Genomic DNA, 15,369 nt, shown 5'->3' with positions numbered 1-15,369 from the left:
GTCAAATCTATATTAATTGGGAGGAGGGTATTACAGTAAAAACAGCAAATATCTGTATAGAGTTAATTATAAACAAAATAGGACTTTGGTAAGCACTTAGCAAACTTTTAATTTCAACAACCCAGTGGTTATGGTTAATTTTATTAACAACCCAGTGAGGTGGTTAATATTACTCCCATTTACAGATGAGAAAGCTGAGGCTGAAAAGAAAGTATGTTTCCCAAGATTACTCAGATACTAACTGGCTGAGCCAGAACTCACACCCATGTCAGTCTGAACTCAAAGGCCAACATGCCTGACCCCCATGCAATATGATTTTCCTAAATTTAATCCTAGGCTCTCATTTTGAAAACAGTTGATAAATTTACCATAAAGCCTTCCCCCACCACCACCCCCCGAGAATTCAGTTTTATTTTTTTTAATAACTTATCTTTTGCTTAGGTTCTTGCAAACCTTCATCTAAATTATTAATTTTAACAATGCACCAACATTCTGTTGACAGCCTTGTAAACTCTGCGGGGAATAAAATAGCAAAATCTAGTCCTTTCAGATAACACAATCCCTTTTTTTTTCTTGTATTTGTTCAGGAATACGCTCTTTTGAGCTTACACTCCTTTCTCAGAAAGAAATTAGGAAATGTGTTCTTTTAGGAATACAGACAGTAAACACTTGCTTGTCTTAAAAATGCAGCTAACTCCTCTATATTTTATTATAAATAATGAAGGATTGTATCACTTTTCTTTTCAAAAACTTTCAGTAATTTCTTATTACACATAGAACAAAGTCCAAACTCTTCAGCCTGGCATTTAGAGTTTCTACAATATAAGTCTAATTTCCAGACTCAAACCCTCCCCCCCACCCCTACACACACACAGCATTCCTCAATGCTTGCTCTGCTCCATCCAGCCCTCCCTACTTGCTGCTACCCTAGAACATCTTTTATCGCCAACCCCTGTGCTGTTCCTCACTCTGTTCCTTCTGCTTGGCATTTCTTACACTTCAATATCTACAGATGCCAATATGCTGCTTCCTTCATAAGATATCAGATTCTCCATGTCACAATTAATTTCTTCCCCCTCGATAATCCCATGTGTCCTTTTCTGTAAGAAAGTGCCTGCACAGAGTAGGTGCTCAACAAATGTTAGTTTAATTGAACTGAAAGAAAAGAGCCATAAATATCTGAGACCTAGTCATATCTCTAGGTACCCTGGTGATGCAGTGGTTAAACGCTTGGCTACTAACCAAAAGATTGGTGGTTCGAACCCACCAGTTGTACTATGCAGGAGAAAGATGTGGTGGTCTGCTTCCAAAAAGATTTACAGCCTTGAAAACTCTATGGGGGCAGTTCTACCCTGCCCTATAGCATTACTATGAGTCAGAATTGACTCCATAGCAACGAGTGTTTTTAATGGGTTAAGCATATCTCTTAGGACTGCTTCTACACAGGAAAACTGAGTTGGCATTGCTGACTCTTTGAAAACAGATTGAACTTTCCTCTGTGACACACTAGATCTGGGTGTCTGGTAATCAACCCATAAATTGACACTTTAAAAGCAGGTATCAAAGATCTTTGTTTTTGCTTACACTCTCTAGACCATTCTAACTGCCTTTAAGATATTTACTACCCACAGATTCAGTCCATCCAAGTCCTAGTGAAATCTAAACCACAAATTAACAACTCTCTTCTCATTTGCAAGGGAACTACTAAACCCACTGCCGTTCAGTCAATTCCGACTCATAGCAACCCTGCAGGCAGAGTAGAACTGCCCCATAGGGTTTCCAGGGAGTGGCTGGTGGATTCAAACTGCCAACTTTTTGGTTAGCAGCTGAACATATAAGCAGGAGGGAATTTCAATCATGGGTGATCTTGTGAATATGAAGGTGCCCCGCCCATACAGTTAACCCCCAGTGTGAGAATGAAGAGCTATTAACAGCATCTTCTTCCTGAACACTTGCTGGCAGAACAGAGGCTCAGGGAAGGGTGGGGAGTGGAATCAACATGACCTTCTCACTTTGTTCTATTTTCTGAACATTGTACTGATGATTGCTTGTTAAATCTCACCTTGAGATTTCAGTAGCTCTAGGAAATAGGATCTCAAAGATAGGCTTTGTTCCTTCTTTCATATTTTCTGAATCTCATTTGTATTGGCAATAGATGAAACTTAGAGGTAGAATGGTGTAGTGATGAGTGTGCACTTAGAATCAGGAGACCAGAGGTCCCATTCTCCCCCTTCATTGCTTAGGTGTGAGATCTTAAGCAAGCTGTTGTGAGTCTCAGTCTTCTCTTGTGTAAAGAAAAGGGATTTGATTAGATAATGGGTCTAAAATTCAAATGTCTCCAAGACTTAGGCAGATAATGTACAGGAGTGAAGTGGGAAAGAGGTTTGAGACAATGGTGGGATCACAGGCACTGCCTGAAGGTGACAGCTGCTGCTCAGCTCCAACTAAGTTGTTGCCATTCAAGAATGCAGATCCAGTGGTGTCAATTCAGCTTTTCAAGAAAAACAGGTTATCCAGATATTTATGTCAAATCTCCTGATTTTAGAGGTTTGCTACTTTTTTTTTCTTTAATTTCTGTACAGGCCCAAGTTCTCTGGGTAACATAAAACAGATATATGGATCAAATTTTGCAACAGTAAGTCTTCATTTTGTGGTCTCTGGGCTAAGATTTTTCTGAGGTCCTTTAAAGCTCTAATATTTTATATGATTGGCATTCTAGGTGATAAATATATGCACATGCTTCCTTATACTATATTGGTTTCAGTTTCCCTCATTCTATTCTCACATCATTCATGGGGCTGGGATCATTCTTCTATAGCTCCTTCGTATACTATTTCCTATATTCACGCTGTCAAGGCTGTTTTCTCCTCTTTAGTCACCAATCCTAACTTTCTGGTTTCAACTTTCTCTCTTACTCTCTAGTTATTCTTACTTCATCCACTGTCTTAGTTATCTTAATTTTTGGCTAAAATAACCTCGTAACCACAGTGATGTTTCTTTGGACCAAGTGAATTGAGTAGTGTGACTGTCTTAGTCATCTAGTGCTGCTATAACAGAAATACCACAAGTGGATGGCTTCAACAAAGAGAAATTTATTCTCCCACAGTTTAGTAGGCTAGAAGTCCAAATTCAGGGAGTCAGCTCCAGGGGAAGTCTTTCTTTTCTCTGTCGGCTATGGAGGGAAGTCCTTGTCATCAGTCTTACCTTGGTCTGGGAGCATCTCAGTGCAGGAACCTTAGGCTCAAAGGACGCGCTCTGCTCCCGGCCCTGCTTTCTTGGTAGTATGAGGTCCCCTCTCTCTGCTTGCTTCCCTTTCCTTTTATCTTTTGAGAGTTAAAAGGCATGCAGGCCATACCCCAGGGAAACTCCCTTTACATTGGATCAGGGATGTGACCTGGGTAAGGGTGGTGTTACAATCCCAACCTAGTCCTCTTTAATGTAAAATTACAATCACAAAATGGAGGACAACCACACAATACTGGGAATCATGGCCCAGTCAAATTGATACACACATTTTTTGGGAGACACAATTCAATCCATGACAGCAACTTTTAGCAGTAAATCAGTACATACTGAAGTTATGTAATGGAGCTATCAATTAGAAAGCATGTTTTGTTGGGGAAGATGAGCATGGAAACAAACCCAAAAGGATATGATAAGGGCTCTGATAGTAGTTCCAAAGTGCCGTGGGACCACAGAGGAAGAAGAAATAACATGTGTAAGGTCACCAAGGTGAAAGATGCTACCATTTTGGGAGAATTGTGAATAGACCCATGAAGTGGAGGGTGTATTGAGGCAGTAGTGATGGAATCAAATTCAGAAGAAATGGAGCTCAGAAGGTAGATTGGACTCAAACAGTGGTGAGGCTTGTAAAACAGTGAAAAGTGTCAGGAGGGTGCATTGGAGGCTTTAAACAAGAGAATGACATACACACATTTGCATTTTTAAAAAGATTTGTCTTTTAAACAACGCAGTGTGAAGGGTTGGTTGGGAAAGAAATTGTTACCAGAGGCGTTTGAGATACACACTTTATTCACCCTCCTGGTAGGATAGGAAAAGTGTAGCTTTGGGGAAATGTTCCACTAGGGAGACAATCCCATGAGGAAGCACAGCTGCTGCGTCACATGACATACTCTTCCACTGCTTTGGAAAACTTCCCATTCTACCACTTCTAATGTCCCAAATGTAGCTGTTGCCCAAAACAACAACATCTCAGCACTACTAAATTGTGACTCTTTCTTGTAGGTTTTGAGTGAGTTACAAAAGCACTCATCACTGATGAGGAAACCTCTTTCAGTAAGTTTGAGCTTGAAAACATTTGTGGCAGGAAGAGGCAATGATGAAAGCAAAGCAGACTATTGACCAAGGGCATTTATTTCAAGTTTTCTCACCCAAGCTTCTTTTAAATTAGAAGAGAGCGAAGAAATGAATATGCCTGTCTTCTTGAGTTCCAGGTTTCTATTAATAATATTTTATACCTACCATGTGTTAAGTATTTAGCACCAGGCATTGTGCTAGGTGCTTACATATCTTATTTACTCTTCATAACAGTCATATGAGATAAGGAAGTTGAGATTCACTAAGACTAAGACACATACTCAAAATTACAAAGCTACTAAGTGACATGGTCAGGATTTAAATACAGGTCCACCTAATTCTGCAGTCCAAGCTCTTTTCTCTTGGCAACACTCTCTAGTAAGCAGGTATGTACAACAGTAACAGTTCTTGGAGTCAGACAACCTGCATTCAGATGCCACTCTACTACTTACTAGTCTTGTAAATTTAGGCAAGTTACTTACATGGGCCTCTGTTTCTTCTGCTAAGAGGAACCATGAATGTTTGACTCAAAAGAGCATTTGAGGATTAAGAAACGAAAGGTTCTAGCCCAATTCCCTGCAGCCATACAATTAATGTTAGATTCCTTCCTTCAAATAAACAGTGGATTCCACAACTGGAAACACCTTTGCTGTAATTTGAATGGTGAAGTCAATGACATAGAAAGGGAAGAGAGATGTTTTATGCTGACCTTCTCCCTGAGATCCTCACGTTGTCTTCTTTAATGAACATAGAATAGATTTCAAATATTTGCTGGGCATCATGATAAGCACTGGGGATACTGTTGATAAACAAAACAAAATGATGATTGCCCTCATTGAGCTTACATTGTAATGAGAGTGATAACAAATATATAAACGACCTTGCCTCAGAGCATGATACGTGTTATGAAGTGACAGAATAAATATAAGTGATCAGGGTGGGGCCTCCTTCAGGCACAGTTTCCCAGGAAAAGTCTCCCAGAGGATGTGACATTTGGCCAAAGACCAAAAGAAAACAAGTAGTCGTGTTTGGAGGTGGGATAATGCAGCAAGACAGGGCAACAATCATCAAGGCCCCCAAAAGAAAAGTTTTGAAATTTTAAGAGGAGTAGGCACAGACCAGTGTGACAAGAGAATAGTGAGCTAGGGGCAAACTGGCTGAGAAGTGGACAGGGTCTTGTAGGCCATGTGATGGAATGGAGATTGTATTTTACATGCAGAGAGAAGTCATTGATGGATCTTAACAAGGTGAGTGGCATGATGCTTGTGGCAGGCAAAATAATCCACTCCCCCTCCAAAAAAAAAAGTCTGCCTTCTAATCCCCAGAACCTGTGCATATATTACCTTACATGGCAAAAGGGGCTCTGTGGACGTGATTAAGTTAATGACCATGTGATAGGGAGAGTACCCTGAACTATCCACTTGGGCCCAATGTAATCACAAGTGTTCTTATAAGGGAAAGAGGTAGGCAGGAGAGTCAGAGCCAGATGTGACAATGGAAATAGAGGTCACAGTGATGCAAGGCCACGAGCCAAGGAATGTGGGAAGCCTTTAGAAGCTGGAAAGGCAAGGACAAAGATTCTCTCCTAGAGCCTCCAGAAAGAATGCAATCCTGCTGATTTCTTGATTTTAGCCCAGTGAAACCGATTTCAGACTTCTGACCTCTAGAACTGTAAGAGGATAAATTTGCGTTATTTACTTTTTTTGTTGTTAAATTTGTGTTATTTTAATCCACTAAATTTGTGGCGATTTGTGAAAGCAGTACAATGTCTATGGCTTGAGTGGAGAATGGCTTGGAGGGGGATCAAGGGTGGAACTGGGAGGCCAATTGAGATGCTAGTATAGCAATCTAGACAAAGCAGGCCTATGATAAGGAGATAAACTATAGATACATTTTGGACGTGGGGCTGATAGGACTTGCCAGATTTCCTTAGCCCCTTGGCCATTCTTTGTTTTGGCAGGAGCTGGAATCCCTGGGTATTATTTGGCACACTAGAGCCATCAGTCTTAGAAAGCAAGTGCTGTTTTACCAGGTGACTGATTTGACAAATAAATGATTTACTCAGTAGCCGGAAACATCTAGCCAATGGAAAAATCCAGCTCAGAGTCCAGACTGAACCAGTCTAAAGGCAAATTCTTCAGTTCTGTACTGCTATAAAGAATAGAAAAGTAAGGACAAATAAGGCAGCAAGCACAAGAGAGAATGCCTTTGTGGGGAAAAATATGTTTAGGGGCCAATTCCAGGCTCTACAGAATTTCCCCTTTACAGGAAATAAGAATAATTTTTCCCAGAGTGGAAAAGAGAAGAAAAGTAATAGATTTCTCACCCCAGTGCCATTTGCCATACCCCTCTGAGCACCATTTCCACTTCTTCATGCCCTGTCCAGGTCAAGGCCCCAGCTGGCTGATAACAGTAAACCATTCCTATATGCAGGGTTTCAGGTTCTGACCTCTGTCCATAGTCCTCTCACGGAAGCCCAGAACTGTTTAAAATGCCAGCTGGAAGACTGATGAGGAGCAAAACTCAGGGAAAAGGGAGGAAACCCCACAGGAGACCAGCAATGCTACATACACCTGTCACACAATGGACATTTTCTTCCCGAGAAGAAGACTACAAATAAACCTTCACCCCACCAAGCCTTCCAGAACCTTGTTCACAGAATTGGCTAAAATCACTTTCCCGCAACCCCAATGCCTCACCCCATGAGGTGTGTGCACCCACAGGAGGTATCTGACCCCAGCAGGCAAGCCTCAGGACCAGCAGCCATCATTCTCATTTCTTCCACAGTTTGCATAGTTTTGTTTTTCTGTGTGTGTGCCACACACTGTCCCTATCCCCCCAAAAAACACTAACCCTCCAGGAATGAAACCAGCTTTTAGTCTCATCGTGGAGGTTTTGCCAGATTGAAGGAGGAGGGAAGCCATCCGCATTTTCAGCATTAGCCATAGGAATACCCAGGAGAAGCCAAGAGGCTCGGGGTCTACCTATGAAAAGCTCTTCTGGGGGGTAAGGGAAGAGGGAATTGTGCAAATGTTTCAGAACATTGCAGTTTCTCTCTCTGTATTGTTATTGTTGTTAGCTGCTGCTGAGTTAGCCCCTGACTTAAGGGGATCCCATGCACAATGGTACAAAACGCTGCCTGATCCGGCATCATCCCAATGATCAATTGAGGATTTGGTCTTTAATCCACAAGGTTTTCATTGGCTGATTTTCAGAAGTAGATCATCAGGCTTTTCTTCCAGCATCATAGCAACATGCAAGCTTCCACAGACAGACAGGTGGTAGCTGTACATGAAGTGCATTGATTGGGAGTTAAACCCAGGTCTCCTGCATGGAAAGTGAGAATTCTACCACTGACTACCACTGCCCACTTCTTCTCTATCTACCACCCTCCAGTTGCCTCAGCCTTGTACAAAATTGCTCTATTCACCAGCTCCTGGGAGACCGTCTATGGCTCTGACTCTATCATAGCTCCTGAGAAGCCTCATCTCAGCCCAGCTTTGCTGATCAGCAGGCCTCGTGTTCTCCTTGCCCAGAACATCCAGAACAGATCTTTCTTCTATATTTGTGTTTACCATCTTGGTCTAATAAGCCTATTTCTGACCCAAACATTTCACTCTCTAGATTAATGCCTCACTTTATCTTCTTCACAGCCCATAGGCCCTCAAAATGATTTGTAGGAGAATACATCCATTTTTATGGACAATGAAAAACAAAGTGCTTTGCTAAAAACCCATGCATACACACACAGATACAAATGTCCCATAAACATAAAGAAGGTGCCCCTCACTTTGATCACTCCCATCAGAGCTAAGCCTTGTCCCTGGTCTATTTTAGGAAGCTTTTCAACCCACAGGACAGGAAGGCAACCAATTACCTGAAGAGAATGGCACTGAGATGAATATAGAGGTCACTCTGGATGCTGCATGCTCTTAGTTGATTACACAATTTTCCAAGGCTGTCCTTGGGACAGAGGCAGTGAATGCCAAATGGCATGTGCTTCTCGTTCCGGCAATTAGTTTTGATCTCTCTGGCTTAATGCAGGGTCCAGTTGTTCTGAAAGCAAAAAGAAATTCTCTGTCCCTGTACCATTTATTTTTATATATTTATTCCATGAAGACTGAATAAAGCCTGGTTCTCTCTTAGGCATTTTTGAGGATAAGAATGAATCATTCCCCACCCTCAAGAAGTTAATAGTGTAGGAGAGAAAACATGTACACAACATATGATATACAACATTTTCCAGTGTTCAATGGAGGGAAAGGGCCCTTTCTGTTCAATAAATATATACCAGGCATACATCAAGGCCTTGAGGATACAGAAGTGAACAAGGCAAAAATAAAATAAAATAAAAGGCTCCTACTCTCATGAGGAAAGAATCATTACACCAGTAAAAAAAAAAAAAAAAATACAAAGTAAAGTTTAAAAGCAGTAAATAGAATTAATAGAAGAGTAATGGGATGGGATGGGAGCAAGTCTCTGAAGAGGTGACCTTCTCTCTGAATGGCAAGAAGGCTCTAGCCAAACAAGACCTAGGGAAAGAGCATTATGAGAAGAGGAAACAAGCACAAAGGTTATGAAGTGGGCACAGGCTGAGAACTTAAGAGAAAAGCAATAGCTCACTTTCAAAGAAAAGTTCCATTTGTGAAAAAGAAAATGGCATAAGAAAAGGCACAGAGCTGGGAAAGCATGGACTGTGTTTAGTTGGAAGCAAGCATGGATTTAAATCAAGGTCTGGTCAGACCTGAAATTCAGAAGACAAAATGAGGGTAGATAATTTATGGAGAGCCCCGGGGCCAGGCTATGGCTATGGCGTGTATTTGATAACCAGGGAGCACTGCAGGTTTTAGAGCAGTCCATGACTTGATAAGAACTGTGCTTAAGGAAGATTTCTCTGGCATTAGTGGGAATTATCTGAGCCTTTGACAAACAAGTATTTCTCTGTGCTTTCATTAAAGCTTCTATTTCCTGATAAATATTCACCTTCGTGCGTAAGCTTCTTGTAAGAGGCCTGACTATAAAATAGTGTTAGGTAGAGCCGTCAACATAATTTGTGGGGTACAGTGCAAAATGCAAATATTGAGCCCCTTGTTCAAGAAGTGGTTTCCTTTCTTCCGCTTTCTTTCCCTCTCGACTTGCCATGGTGCTTTCTATTTGTTGTTTTATGCTGTGCTTCTTTGGGCACAGGGAGACTTGTTGGGCAAGTGCAGACCCTCACGGGGACCTGGTGCTTCCTCTCAACCCCAGCCTTCCCCTCATACGGGACCCCCAGGAAAGGTGGGGGTGGGGGACAGCAGTGGTCTCAGGACGGCCAAGGGAGGGAGGGAGGCGGCAGGATGTGGAACCACACAGAAGGTAGAAACACTCAGGAACTGAGGTGCTAAGCTAAGTTCCCGGCACATGCTCCATTGTCCCATCGTACTTCACTTACAAAACACAAATGTAAAATAAAATTATTAAGAATTTCAAGATGATGATTACAGGCTATTAAACTCCAAGTGTGGCATCCCTTTCTGAGTGTGGGGCCTTGTGTGATTGCACTGGTGGCATGCCCTTGAACCCCGCGCTGGTTTTAGGTCTGAGGAGAAGGTTACTGCATCTCAATATAATTGTGTGTTTTTTTCCCCCTAGGAATCTAAACTCGGTGAGCTATTGCACTTTAAAGACACCTGTGCTACTACAGTTAAATAAGATGTTATCATTGGTGGAAATCAGGTGAAGCATACATGAGACCTCTCTGTATTCTATTTTGCAACTTCCTGTGAATCGATAATTATTTGAAAATAAAATGTTAAGTACTAAAAACCCCACACATGTGTTATTTTTTGGAAGGAAGGGAGGGAGGGAGGGAGGAGAGAGAGAAAGAAATAAGTCCAAGGGTAAGACTGAGAGGATAAAAATTAAAGCCACGTAGTGGTATTCATTCTGGTTGTAGAGTGTTCCTTAGAACCAGAATGTTCCTTGGAAGCAAAGATGGAAAGACTTTGACTTGCTTACTTTGGACATATCAAAAACCAAAAAGCCAAACCCATTGCCGTCAAGTCAATTCTGACTCATAGCGACTTTGTAGGACAGAGCAGAACTACCCTATAGGGTTTCCAAGACTGTAATCTTTACATTCGGAAACAGACTGCCACATCATTCTCCTGTGGAGCAGGTGGTGGGTTCGAACCACTGATCTTTAGTTAGCAGCGAAGAGCTTTAACCACTGTGCTACAGACACAACACCAGGAAAGACCAATTTCTAGAAAATGACATAATCTTTGGTAAAGTAGAGTGCCAATGAAAACAAGGGAAACCTTCAATGAGGTGGATTAACACAACAGCCGTAACAATGGACTGAAACATACCTACAATCATAAAGACGGTGCTGGACCAGGCAATGTTCATTCTGTTATGCATAAAGTCACCAGGAATCTGAGCTGACTCGACAGCAACTAACAACAGTGGTACTCATCTGGACATCACAGTTTAGCATGCAACCTCAGCTGGAAATGCAAACCTTAGCCATGAGCTAGGAAGGGATGAAAGGAGAATAGTCAAGCTCACATTCTGATCACACCTCCCTCTCCAGCCTGTTCAAATACTCTAGATGATCATTTACTAATTGCTTATTCTGTGCAAGGAATGAGTACCCTATGCTCCCTGAGGTTATAATACAAGGCAACTGCATTTTATATAAGGAACGCATTCCCAAAACCTGATGGAATTTAAGACTAATTTTGACAAAGAATGGCAGGTACATCTAGTTACCAGCTAAAGAAGTGCTGTATTGTGGCAAAAGAGTGAACAGAGTTCCCCTGGCCCATGTGTTTTGAAATCCTTGTTGATTTTTTATTTAATTAGGACATTCACCTTACTTCTGATTTTGTGACTGATATTTACATAATACTATTTAAAATTTCTATGAATTAAATTGGCATAAAAGGTGACTATACAGATCCTAAAGGGAAACTGTTAGGATTAAATAAACTAACAAACATAAAATACCTAGTACAGTCCTTGGAACAAAACATGCACAAAATTCAAGGTAGCCATGCTTATTGCTGTTACAGTTAATATTATTTTTAAAAAATTACAGTCTCCAATTCCAAAGAATAGTATCTCTAAGCTAAAAAGCTGGACCAGAATCTATTTCTTTTATCTGTATGAGTAGAATAAAAGTAGAGCCCATAGAGTTAAAATATTTTAGAAAAAAATATAATTTAGCTTTGAGATTCTAAGTCTTTTCCCACTGAAGGGAAAATTAATACCTAGTCAATTCTTCTGCTTCTATGCAAATGTAGAGCAGAGTAACAAATTAAACCTACACATAATCCCAAAGTTTTGGTCTAGTCAGCGATGATAATACCTTCTCCATTATGTTATTTTACTTTGCCCACATCCTGGAGGAGGTACTGATATTCAACGAGATCCCTGAATTAAAGTCTAGCAGTGGTAGAAGCACTCTGAATGGTCGTTCCCTAAATCAAGATGAGTAGCCCATAGTGTTCTTCAAATTCTAGGTAACAGTTGGTGAGTCAGGGACCCCCTAAGCATCAGAGCCCAGGCTGGGGCTCCAGAGTTCAGAGAACCCTCGTCTCTATTCAGTGTAAAGCCAGGCTTCGCTCTGGCTCTGTCCATTGTCAGTACATCTGTCCTGAGTAGTACATCCTGCAGGGCTAGTCTTGTATCTTGATGGGACCTCAAGGAATGAAAGAAGGCCAAAGCCACCAGAGGTGCCTTTACCCAATTCCAGAGAGAAGGAGAGGGAGCAATTACTGAAAGAAGACCTAGGGGGGTTTACCTCTGTAGAAGTGTTGACATAGCTGTAAAGAAACACAGCAAAACACTAGAAATTTATTCCAGAAAAAATCTCATTGCCATATACGGAGTATGGTGTCTTTAACAGTTGCCCACCTTGATCAGTGTGTTTTACTGAGCATTTCCTCTGGACTCAGGACTGTCCTAGCTACTCTTTGGGGAAAAACACATAACCCCTGCTCAGATGGAGTTTCTATCTACATGGATCCATAAAACCCAGATGAAATAATTCATCTATATATATATATTTTTTTGTTTGTTTAGATTTGTTTTTGTTGTGTGTGTGTGTGTGCGCGCGTGCGTGTGTGTGTGTGCTTTAGGTGAAGATTTACGGAGCAAATTAGTTTCCATTCAATAATTTACACAAAAATTGTTCCATGACATTGGTTGCAATCCCCACAATGTGTCAGCATCTCCCCATTATCACCCTGAGTTCCCCATTTCCATTCCTCTGGTTTTCCTGCCCCTTCCTGCCTTCTCATTTTTGGTTTTGAGCAGATATTGCCCTTTTGGTCTCATATAGATGATTATTCTAAGAAGCACTTTCCTCACAGGTGTTAATGTATATTATTTTATAGTCCTGTCTACTGTTTGGCTGAAAGGTGATCTCCAGGAATGGCTTCAGTTCCAAGTTAAAAAGATGTTTAAGCGCCTAAGTCTCAGAAGTTTCTCCAGTTTCTCTCAGACCAGTAAATCTGTTCTTTCTTATGAATTTGAATTTTGTTCTACTTTTTTTCCCCTACTCTAACCAGGACCTTCTGTTGTGATCCTGGTCAGAGCAGTCAGTAGTGGCAGCCAGGCACCATCTAGTTCTTCTGGTTTTACGCTAGTGGAAGCTGTGGTTCCTGTGGTCCATTAGTCCTTTAGACTGATTGTTTCCTTGGGTCTTTGGTTTTCTTTACTCTCCTTTGCTCCAGACCAAAAGAGACCAATAGCTGTATAATAATTCATCTATTAAGAGATCATAGGAGTCCTGGTTAGTGTAAATGGTTAAGTGTTCAACTACTAAATGAAAGATTGGTGGTTTGAACCCACACAGAAACCCTGCAGAAGAAAGGCCCGGCAATCTGCTCTGAAAGATCATAGCCTTGAAAACCCCCATGGAGAGAAGTTCTGCTCTGCAACACATAGGGTCACCATGAGTCAGTAATGACTCAACAGCAGCTGTTCTTTTTTCCCCCCTTGGTTAGCACGAGATTAAGAGATCAGCTCTTGGTCTCACAGACTGGGTTCCAAGCCCCATCCTTGCTACTTGCTACTTGCTACTTGGGTGGACCCAGGCAATTCAATGGGCTTCTCCAAATCTTTCTTCTGACCTATGAGAAGATGGTGATAACAGCCCTGGCCCCGCATGGTGAATGTGATCATGACATGAGGTGAATCTAGCCTTTATTGATGTAAATCTCATGTGGAGACTGTATAATATTGTGGTTAGGTAAGCCTGGGTTCACATCCTGGCTTTACCACCATAACTTAACCTCCCTTGCCTCTGTTTCCTCAGTCTAGAATGCAGATAATGTGCCCCTCATAGTGAGGTTATTTTATAATCTTGCTAAAATCAGTAAGGAGAATTAAGACAAGGCTTTCTGGACATGAAGAGTCAGGGCCAGTGAAAGAGCTATTTTGCTGCCCTTTTATTCTTCACTCAATACAAGGCTAAACAACATTGAGAAATCACTTATGCTATTTTTAGCACTATGCTGGTGAGATTTCTTTTCCTGTTTTCAAATGTCTAAGCCATTCAGAACATTTCTTGAGATTAAACAGAAAGGGGTTTGCTATAAACTCCCAGTCAACTCAACGGGCATGGAAAAGTAAGTGCTGCAACAAGGGAGTATTTTTATTACCACTCCAGGGCTTCATAATGGATTAGAGAATGAGTTATCCTATTTGAGGTAGGTTGAATGGAAAGGCTCCTCTCTATTATTTATTAGAAATACTAAACCAGCAGGCTACCATAATTTTCAGACACATAGATTTCTTACAGGAATGTGGCACATATAACATGTTTTCTCCCCTTGTTTATATACCTCTGTTTATCTTCTGAAAAGGAGGCAACCTGATTTTATGGTGTCTTATTTAAGAACAATAGACCATAGTTCCAATTTGCTAATCTAATTTGTTTCCCAGGAGAAAGAAGAAAATCTTTAATTATAAGCTGACAGGGGAGCTCACAGGCCCATAAAAAGCGAATCAGATGGAGAATCTCCTAGAAGAGATGACTAAAGATTAAAAGTACATGGTGCAAAATAAGAGCTCAATAAATGTTAGCTGAAGAAGAACCACATGAGGTGCTGTACAATTCAGTGCTCACCGTTGTATAGTACAGGCATGCTTTGTAGGAAGAGAGAAATTGGTGAAGGATGCAAGAGGTAACAAAGACTTTATGGAGGAAGAGGAATTTAAGCTGTACTTGGAAAGATGCCTAGAATGTGAAGAAGGAGAATAGATGAGAGGAGTAAATGGTAAAGGGAACTTGTGCACAAACAGAAGGAGGAATACATGTGGTGTGTCCTGGCCCCTCTCCCAAGGGTATTGAAAGACGAAATTCGACAGACGTGGTGGAGCCAGGTTATGGAGGAGATTGGGAATCTGCAGGAGAGCCTTGATGGGATATTTCTGATGTGTTCATGAGTCTATCAGACTGGGTTTGTTCAGAAAATAGAAATCACACAATAATTTAAACAGAGGATATTTCATATTAAGAATTATTAACCAATGATTGGAGAATAATTATGGAATAATTATTATCAAATAAGTTGGAAAGATAACTCTAAAATGTACCTTAAGTTGGAGAGAAAGTATTCAAGGAAGGACAAACTTGTAAGTGGGGGTTCAGACTTCATGGGGTAAAGTATGGTTACAGCTCACTGGATGATGAGGAATTTCTCTGGGTTGCCCAGGCCACAGCTGGTCCACAGTCTCCAGACAAGCAGGAACAACCCCCAGGGACTCAGGTGAACCAAGGCTGCTAGTCAGGTGTGCAGTGAGTTAGGACTACAGAGGGAGTCAGGGCACTGCTGCAGGTGTGAGGCCCAGAGAACATGGTGTCTGTATTGGGATGGCCACAGAAACAAAATCTGGGGCATAGGCAAGCTGAGGCTGATGCTTGAGCATAGAGATGGTGTCAGATGTTGGGGTGCTGCTGCAGGTGCTGGTAGAACTGGGAGATGGATAGTCCTCTCTCTATAGGAACCTAGTGCACTTCTGGGTATTGCTCAGGCCAGAGCGGCCAGCTTTCTAGATGCC

At 41.4% G+C, this 15,369-nt stretch overlaps 1 long non-coding RNA gene across 1 annotated transcript in view; it reads right to left on the bottom strand.

Annotated features, from left to right (window-relative positions):
* Positions 1-3,852: 3,852 nt before the first annotated feature.
* LOC111820283 (uncharacterized) overlaps positions 3,853-15,369 on the bottom strand; it is a 62,458-nt gene continuing 50,941 nt past the window's right edge. The window contains exons 2-3 of the long non-coding RNA XR_002823839.1: positions 8,195-8,373; positions 3,853-5,116 (exon numbers count right to left, since the gene is read on the bottom strand). This is a non-coding gene — a long non-coding RNA (uncharacterized LOC111820283). The remainder of the gene's footprint in view (positions 5,117-8,194; positions 8,374-15,369) is intronic.

Source organism: Trichechus manatus, unplaced genomic scaffold (genome assembly GCF_000243295.1).
Source record: "Trichechus manatus latirostris isolate Lorelei unplaced genomic scaffold, TriManLat1.0 scaffold00032, whole genome shotgun sequence".
Taxonomy (NCBI): Eukaryota; Metazoa; Chordata; class Mammalia; order Sirenia; family Trichechidae; genus Trichechus; species Trichechus manatus.
The sequence above is the reverse complement of the archived record's forward strand: the minus strand, read 5'-3'. Positions and strand labels throughout refer to the sequence as shown.